Raw genomic sequence first — 9,823 nt, 5'->3', positions numbered from 1 at the left:
ATAAAGAACAAATATCTAGCTGTAAGATGGAGCTTGAATAAACTCTGAATACGCTGTCCCAATGATCCCTATCTCTTTCTCACTGAGTCTTCCTTTGAGCTGGGATACGTATCCTGATCTTCGCAAGGCACTTATGGCAGTGGGAGAAAGTGAGAACTGCAAATGCTGGAGAGTTAGAGTCGAAACATATGGCGCTGGAAAAGCACAGCAGCTCAGGCAACAGCCGAGGAGACGGGGAGTCAATGTTACGGGCATAGGCGTTTCATCAGGAATCTGGAGGGGAAGGGATCTGAGAGATGAATAGAGGGGGTTAGGAGTGGGGTGGGGAAGGTGGTTGGGAAGGTGGATGCAAGTGGGGGTGTGAAGGTGGTGGGTGGATAGGCAGGATGGAGCAGATAGGTGGGAAGGAAGATAAACCGGACAAGAGGGCGGTGCCGAGTTGGAGGGTTTGATCTGGGATGTGGTGGGGATTGGTGAGTAATTCAAAACTAGTGAAGTCGATGTTGATGCTGGGTGGGTGATGGGTCCCAAGGCAGAAGATGAGGTATTCTTCCTCCAGTTCTCGGGTGGCTTTGATTTGGTGGTGGAGGAGGCCCAGGACTTGCATTTCCTTGGGGGAGTGGGAGGGGGAGTTAAAGTGGTTGCCTACATGGCGGTGGGGTTGTTTGGTGCGTGTATTCCAGAGATGTTCCCTGAAATGCTCTGCGAGTTAGCGTCCTGTCTCCCCGATATAGAGGACACCACATCGAGGGCATTCGACACAAACAATGAGGTGGTTGGATGGGGTTCAAGGGCAGAGATGCAGGACGTCAAGGCGATATGCTGGAGGATATTGTTGATCACATGGTAGACTACGCAATTTCCCTCCTCTCTTGAAACTCATCCTTCCAACTGCAGCAAGGATAGAACCCCACTGGTCCTCAGCTTCCATCCCACTAATATCCGGTTACAGAGGATTATCCTCTGCCGTTTCCAACATCTATAATCAGACCCTATCACCAAACATACATTTCCCTCCCTATCCCTATCTGCGTTCCGCAGAGACTGTCCCTTCCGTGACTCTGTCGTTATGTCCATGCTACCCATCAACCCACCCTCCACTCCTGGCACCTTCTCATGTCGTCGCAAGAGGTGTAAAACCTAAGCCCACATCTCCACTCTCACCTCACATCCAAAGATCTTTTCACATTGGCACAGATTTTCCTGCACAACCAAACACCTCACCTACTGAGTCAGTTGCTCTCAATGTGGTCTCCTCTCTATCTTGGAGAAAGGATGCCAACTCGTGGAACGTTCCACGGAACATTTTTGGGACACTTGCACCACACAACCCCACCGCCATGTCGCCGAACAGTTCAATTCCCACCCCCCCCACCCCCATTCTGCCAAGGACATGCAAGTTCCGGGCTTCCTCCACCGCCAAATCAAAGCCACCCAAGAACTGGAGGAAGAACACCTCATCTTTGCGCCTTGGGACCTCCCAGCCAAACAGCATCAACAGTGACTTCAGTCGTTTCTAAATCTCTCCTCGCCCACACCTAATCCTTGATCAAACTTTCCAACTCGGCACCGCCCACTTGACATGGTTATACCTGTTCATCTTCCTTCCCACCTATCCGCTGCACCATCGCCACTCACCGATCAGAATTACCTCCAACCTGCACACACCTGTCACCTTCATCCCAGATCCAACCTCTACTTATCTCTCAGGTCCCTTCCAACTCCACGTTCCTTTTGCCAGAAATGTCGACTCTCCTTTTCCCCGGATGTTTCCTGACGTGCTGTGCTTTTCCAGTGCTGCATTACATAGGGAAGTGGTCCGAGAAGTATTGGATGTATTTGTGGTCATCTTTCCAGACTGTCGACTCTCAAACAGTTCCCATGGATTGGCGGGCAGCTACGGCATCCTACTGCTTTAGAAACTGAAGCAAGGAGCGAACAGAATGACAAACCGGTTAGCCTGACATCAGAAGTGGGAAAAATACTGGAATCGATGATATAAGATATAACAGCAGAACAACTGGAACACAGTGCGAGAACTGGACACTGTCAGCATGGATTTACAAAAGGGAAATCATGCTTGACAAGACTATGGCAATACCCTGGGATTTCTCACATTGAACTGGTCGGGGAGCGAGTGGATGTGGTTTACTTGGATTTTCAGAAGGCTAATGAGGACACATGTCAGAGTTTAGAAACGAAAATTAAAGCAGATGAAATTGGTGTAGTGTCCTGACACGGAGAGAGAACTGGTTGTCAGCCAGGAAACAAAGTGTAGGAATGAACGGGTCTTTTTCTGAATGGCAGCCAGTGGGTATCAGTGCTTGGGCCCCAGTTATTCACAATATATGTTCCCGATTTAAGAGGAACGAATTCGACGTAAAAACCTCCAAATTGGCAGGTGCCACAACGCGGAGTGGGAGGGTGAGCTATGAGGAACGGACAGAAATGCTTCAATCTGACTGGGACAAGTTGTGTAAGTGGTTAAATGCATGGCAGTTGATGTAGAGAGGAGGTAAATATCAGGTTGTCCACTTTGGGAGCAAGAACAGGAAAGTGGATTATTCACAGAATGGTGAGAGATTGAGAAATGGTGAGGCACAAAAAGACCCAGGTGTCCTCGTGCACCAGTCAGGGAAAGTAAGCATGAAGGAGCAGCAGGGACTGAAGACGTGGTTAAATGTGTATCCCCTTTGCGAAGTCAGTTTATTGACTGAATGATGCTCTACAGGGAACAGGAGGGTGTTTCAGTCAGAGCTGACTGTGTCTGAAGAAGGCAAACGGTATGTTCGCCGGCATAGCGATAGGATTCAGGCACAGGAGCAGGGAGGGCTTGCTGTTGTTGTACAGGGCATTGGTGAGACCACCTCCGTGGAGTAGTATTATGTGCAGTGTTGTTTTCCTTTATCTGGGAAAGGATGCTCTGGCTACTGAGGTAGCACAACGGTTTACCAGCTTGATGCCTGGGATGGCACGGATGATTATGAAGAGAGATTATATTGGTTAGGACGATATTCACTGCTGTTGAGAAGAATGAAGTTGGATCTCATAACCTGCAAATTTCCAACCTGACGAGACAGTGCAAACACAGAAGGATGTTCCTGATGACCAGGTCGCCCAGAAGCAGAGATCACTGAAGACGTGGTTAAATGTGTATCCCCTTTGCGAAGTCAGTTTATTGACTGAATGATGCTCTACAGGGAACAGGAGGGTGTTTCAGTCAGAGCTGACTGTGTCTGAAGAAGGCAAACGGTATGTTCGCCGGCATAGCGATAGGATTCAGGCACAGGAGCAGGGAGGGCTTGCTGTTGTTGTACAGGGCATTGGTGAGACCACCTCCGTGGAGTAGTATTATGTGCAGTGTTGTTTTCCTTTATCTGGGAAAGGATGCTCTGGCTACTGAGGTAGCACAACGGTTTACCAGCTTGATGCCTGGGATGGCACGGATGATTATGAAGAGAGATTATATTGGTTAGGACGATATTCACTGCTGTTGAGAAGAATGAAGTTGGATCTCATAACCTGCAAATTTCCAACCTGACGAGACAGTGCAAACACAGAAGGATGTTCCTGATGACCAGGTCGCCCAGAAGCAGAGATCACAATCTAAGGGTACAGGCTGTATCAATTAGGCTTGAGATGAGGAGAAATCTCTTCACCCAGTGAGCACTGAGCCTGTGATATTTACTGACACAGAAAATAGATGAGGCCATAGCACTGAAAGCTTTCAGAACAGAGACAGATACAATTCTTGGGGCGAAACGGATGTTGTAAAAGTAGAACAGGGGACAGCCATGATCACATGAAATGGCTGAGCAGGCATTGTTGGGCTGAATGGCCAACTCCTGCTTCTGTTTTCTTTAATCCTCGTGGACTGCCACATATCTTCAATGTGCCAAAATGATTTAATGTTTCATTTCTCATGATCTGAGTTTGAAATAAATTTAGGATAATCACAGACTGACTGTTGGATACACTCTGCCATTCTGACTGCATCTGTGCAGATAAAACCAGTGAATATTTCTTTTGTTGGTAACTCTTTAAGCCTGGGGTTGGGTGTGGCTTTTTAAACAATATTCATGCTGTAAAACCCTTTGAGAATCAAGTCACTTTTGTCATACTTGTTCTTACTTGGATCAGCACAGGGAGGGAGGATGATGCAGATGAAAATGGTTGGGTATGTTGCATGTCCGTAATCTTAGCTCCAGGGCAACTCTGCAGGAGCAGATTCATTGTCAGCATTTTTAATCAACATATCCAGAGATGTTATTATGCACCCCTGTAGCATGAGGGGCTTGAACACAAATCTTCTAGACCAGAGGTAGAGACACTACCACTGTACCACAAAAGCTCAATTTTCCAACGGTAGTGTCCTAGGCATAAATATTTCCAGCTAATTCATTGATGACCTTCCTTTCATGATAAGGCCAGAAGTGTGGATGTTCAACGATGATGACACAATAGTCAGCACAATTCACAACTTCTCAGATACTGAAGCAGACCATGTTAAATTTAGCAAGATCTGGACAATATCCAAACTCATACTGAATCGTGGCAAGTAACATTCCTGCCACACAGATGACAGGCTATACCAAATTCCAGTAAGATACAATCTAACCACCTTTTAATTTATTTACCATGTTTTTATCTCTCCACCATGGAGTCTCCATGCCTGCATTCCTGATGAAGGGCTTTTGCCCGAACCGTCGATTTTCCTGCTCCTCGGATGCTGCCTGACATGCTGTGGTTTTCCAGCACCACTCTGATCGCAACTCTGGTTTGAACTCCCGGCCGTTGGTTGTTCAGCGCCGAGGAGCTCGTGAGTGCTTGTCAAACCTACAACTCCCATCAGGCACCGCGATCCAAGCCTGTGGAAACCAAAGTAGCCGGCCCTTACTGCGCAGGCGCTGGCTACAAGGGCTGCACGGGTAATGTAGTCCACACAGTGTGTGCTGCGGAAAATGAATGGCTGAGGAATGTTGTGTGGAGAGAGAAACAGTTAGTGCCGAGAGTCTGATCTAACTCTTGGTCAGAACTGGAAGGAGATGCTCGAAAATTCTGGGCTTTGCGTTGTAGACCGAGGGAACATATAGTGAGAGTGCCCAGAGCTAAAGAATGTGCCTTTTTGTTGTATATTTGAGGCTGTCCCTTCCCATGTTTGTCCCTGATCATTTGCAGCCAGACATTTCACTGTTTCCCTGTTTATCTCAGGTAGTGCTCCCTCTCAGACTCAATACATGGCAATCTGTTTCTGGTCCCCAGTTATTGTTTGTCATTTATGGGGATCAATTTAAAACTATATCATGCCTTTGAATTTCACCTTATTCCCAATTTGCTGGAGGATCTCAGACTGTGCCATGACTCATTCAATCAGCTTCATGATGCAATGCTGGATCTGAAACTGGTACATCCTCAGTCATTGCACAATGTCGTTGTTCCAACACACACTGACAAAAACATTCTACAAACTCCGCTTCAGGATCACTCTTGCAAATGCGATCAACTCGACTACATGAAGATTGAAGACCACCACAATTATTATTTTGTGTTTTTATAAATTCCTGTAATTTCTTGCTTAATACAGTGCTATTAGGCAGTCTAGAAACAGTTCTCCCACTTGCATTTCCGGGCATATCATCTTTCCAAATTGCTTTCATGATCTGAGGGTAAATAATTCGGCAGTCTTAATTTTGTTATCTCTAGCTAACAGGTTCCTCCTCTCTGCATTCCAGTCTGCAAAACTGAGGAATCTCAAATATTCATGTCCCATCTTTTGTTCATAATAACCAAGTCTGACTGGTGATTAGATCAAAGGCATTCTCTTCTTTATGTCCATATGCCTTCTTGCAGATACTTTGTCCATTGAAATAAAGAACACATAAATTACATTTTAATGACTACTTCCTGTCGCAAATTAACTGAACAATCTACACTTAAATTATACTTGTCCCTTCGTGTTCCTTTCTCCTTTTCTTCAACCACATTCTCATGCTTCTTCCATGTTTCAAACTTTGTCTTTGTATTTGAAAATATCCTTTCACTCGTACCTTGCTCCTGCCTCACTTTTGTCAGTTTCAACCACTGTCCAAAATTATATTCATATGTTTGGCCGTGACACTGGTCCCCGCACAGTTCCCATGTAATCCATCACAATGGAATACCCCACTTTTCCTGAGTAATGATGCAAGTGCTCCATGAATCAAAACCACTCCTTGCTCGGCTCGAATCGTCGACTTTCCTGCTCCTCCGAGGCTGTCTGACCTGCTGTGCTTCTCCAGCTACACTTCTATTGAATTTTTTTACACCATTGGTCGAATGTGCGATTTTCCTGCACTCTGGTGATATCGCTCAGAATCGTTGCATGTGGTATTCATCACTGTGTGGGTGCAGCTGCTACTTTCCGTTGTAACTACTTTTAGATCCTGAGCCAACAAAATTCTCCACTCTCGAAAGAAGAGCACAGAGATGATATTGCACAGGCCAGGAATGGAGACGGAGGTATTGTAGATCTCCCAGAGTCTCAGTACCATTCTAAATGTGTAATCATTACTTTTTGAATTTCCTTTCTGCGTCTGCCTATTTCTGTGTCTCCTTTAGCAACTTGGATTTCTTGATGGAACAGAATTCTCATCTCATTTATCATCCAGTACCACATTGAAGACAGTCAACCAGCCAGAAAGAAGAAAGACAGTGAGATCCAAAGATGAATTGTCACACTAAATTGTTCAAGGTGTTAGGTGCATTAGTCGGAGAGGGTTGGCTTACTCTTCTGAGGCTCGGTGTGGACTTGTTAGGAGAAAGTGAGGACTGCAGATGCTGGAGATCAGAGCTGAAAAATGTGTTGCTGGAAAAGCGCAGCAGTTCAGGCAGCATCCAAGGAGCAGGAAAATCGACGTTTCGGGCATAAGCCCTTTGCCCGAAACGTCGATTCTCCTGCTCCTTGGATGCTGCATGGACTTGTTAGGTCAAAGGGCCTGTTTCCACACTGTAGGGAACCTAATCTAACCTACAGCATTCAATAAATCCTGCAGGGGAAGGTAACTCATATTGGATAATGCGGGAGATGAATTAGAGATCTCAAAGTTGTAGGCCCACAAACATATCCATCAGCTGCCACTCAAATGTTGCAATTGTACGAGCCTCCACCGCTTCCCCTGGAAACTCATTCCATACATTTACCACCCTCTGAGTGAAACACTTGCCCTTAGGTCTCGTTTATACCTTTCCGCTCTCACACTAAACCAATGCCCTGTAGTTCTGCACTCCCCCAAAACAGGGAAAATACTTTGCCTATTTATGCTCTGCCTGCCCCTCATGATATTATAAAGCTCTATAAGGTCACCCGTCAGCCTCCGACACTCCAGAGAAAACAGCCCCAGCCTCTTCAACCTCTCCCTATAGATCAAATCTTCCAACCCTTACAACATCCTTGACAATCTTTTCTGAACCCTGTGAAGTTTCACAACATCTTTCTGATAGAAAGGAGACCAGAATCGCACACAATATTGCAGAAGTGGCCTGACCAATGTCCTGTCAAGCCGCAACATGGCCTCCCAACGCCTGTACTCAATACTCTGACCAATAAATGAAAGCATACCAAACGCCTTCTTCACTATCCTATCTACGTGTGGCTCCACTTTCAACGAGCTATGAGCCTACACTTCAAGGTCACTTTGTTCAGCAACAGTCTTGAGGACCTTACCATTAAGTGTATAAGTCCTGCTCTGATTTGCTTTCCTAAAATGCAGCACCTCACATTTATTTTGATTAAACTCCATCTGTCACTTCTCAGCCCATTGGCCCATCTGGACAAGATCTCGTTGAAATATAAGGTGACCTTCTTTGTTTTCCACTGCACCTCAAATTTTAATGTCATCTGCAAACTTACTAACTGTACCTCTGATGCTCGCAACCAAATTATTTATGTAAATGATGAAAAGTAGTGGACCCATCAACGATCGTTGTGGCACTCTACTGGTCACAGGCTCCACCACTACCCTCTGTCTTCTACCTTTGAGCCAGTTCTGTATCCAAATGGCGAGTTATCCCTGTATTCCATGAGATCAAAATTTGCTCACCAGTCTCCCATGGGGAACCTTGTCGAACGCCTTACCGAAGTCCACATAGATCACATCTACCGCTCTGCCCTCATTAATCATCTTTGTTACTTCTTCAAAAAACGCAATCAAGTTTGTGATACATGACTTCCCACACACAAAGCCATGTTGAGTTTCCCTAAGCAGTCCTTGCCTTTCCAAACACATGTACATCCTGTCCCTCAGGATTCCCTCCAACAAATTGCCCATCACAGACGTCAGATGCACTGGTCTATAGTTCCCTGGCTTGTCCTTACCACTCTTCTTAAACAGTGGTACCACGTTAGCCAACTTCCAGTCTTCTGGCACCTCACTTGTTAGTATCGATGATATAAATATCACAGGAAGAGGCCCAACAATCACTTCCCTAACTTCCCACAGAGTTCTCGGTTACACCTGGTCAGGTCCTATGGATATATCCACTTTTAAGCAACACTTCCTTCTCTGTAATACGAACAGTTTGCAAAATGTCACCATTTATTTCCCTACAGTCCTTATCTTCCATGTCCTTTTCCACAATAAATAATGATGCAAAATACTCGTTTAGTACCTGCCCTGTTTTCTGTGGCTACATACAAAGGCTGCCTTGCTGGTCTTTGAGGGGCCCTATTCTCTCCCTAGTTACCTTTTTGTCCTTCGTGAATTTGTATTCTATTTGGATTCTCCTTAATTCTATTTGCCAAAGCTATTTCATGTCCCATTTTTGCCCTCCTGATCTCCCTCTTAAGTTTACTCCTACTGTCTTTGTACTTTTCTAAGAATTCACTCGGTCAATCCTGCCTATACCTGACATATGCTTCCTAACCAAACCCGCAATTCCTTTCTTTGTAACTTGCTCCAGTCTCTACAGCATGCTTTATGTCAGCAATCTCGATGTCCAGTCACTGTCATAGTCACTGTCTCTATCATCTTCTCCAGTGTCTGGAAACCTCCTCCAATACCTCAAACCCTCCCCATCTGCACATCCTCCTCCGGTCCCTGCAACTCGGCTTCCTCCCTTCAACAACAATACACAATCTCTGTAATCTCCTACTGTTCATACAAATCTCACTAACTGCTTAAAGTTGTCCAGCTTTCCCTTTCCGTGTAACCTGCTCCAGTCTGTATCACCCTGTCTATTTGTGTGAACCTCTTGCGTCACTTTGACCCTCCTCATGTCTGTTACCTCCTCCAGTCTCGACAACCTTCTCTCTCTCTGACCTCCTCCAATTGCTGAAATGCTTCCTCTCTCTCCTTCCTCCAGCCACTCTTAGGCTTCCAAACGCTGTAATCTCCTCCAGCAGCTAAAACTATGCATGTCCTTGTAACATTTTCTTGATTGATGTAACCACCTCCAGTCCCTCCAGCTGACTCGTTGAAACCTCCTTCAGTCCGACGAACCATTTCTATCTGTGTAAACTCGCCCAGTGTCCACAACCTTCAGTATCACTAACCTCATCCAGTCGGCAACCACTACTATATTTTTAATCACTTGAAACATCTGCATTGTTGTAACCTTCTTCCATCTTTCCAACAAACACTACTTAATTAAGCTCCTTCTACACTACATAATATTTCTGCTTCCTCCTCCTGTTCCTGCACCGTTGTGAACTCTGTTACCTCATCCAATCTGTACTTTTGTATCTTCGTGTCATACTGCACAGAAACAGGCCTTTCACCCCACCATGTATCTGCAGAAAACAAACAGTAAATTACATTGAGCTCCTTTCCCGGCATTTGGTCCATGG

The sequence above is a fragment of the Chiloscyllium plagiosum genome, unplaced genomic scaffold (genome assembly GCF_037043375.1).
Source record: "Chiloscyllium plagiosum isolate Xiang-an unplaced genomic scaffold, Cpla_swu_hap1 HiC_scaffold_52, whole genome shotgun sequence".
Lineage (NCBI taxonomy): Eukaryota > Metazoa > Chordata > Chondrichthyes > Orectolobiformes > Hemiscylliidae > Chiloscyllium > Chiloscyllium plagiosum.
Note: the sequence above shows the minus strand (reverse complement) of the source record.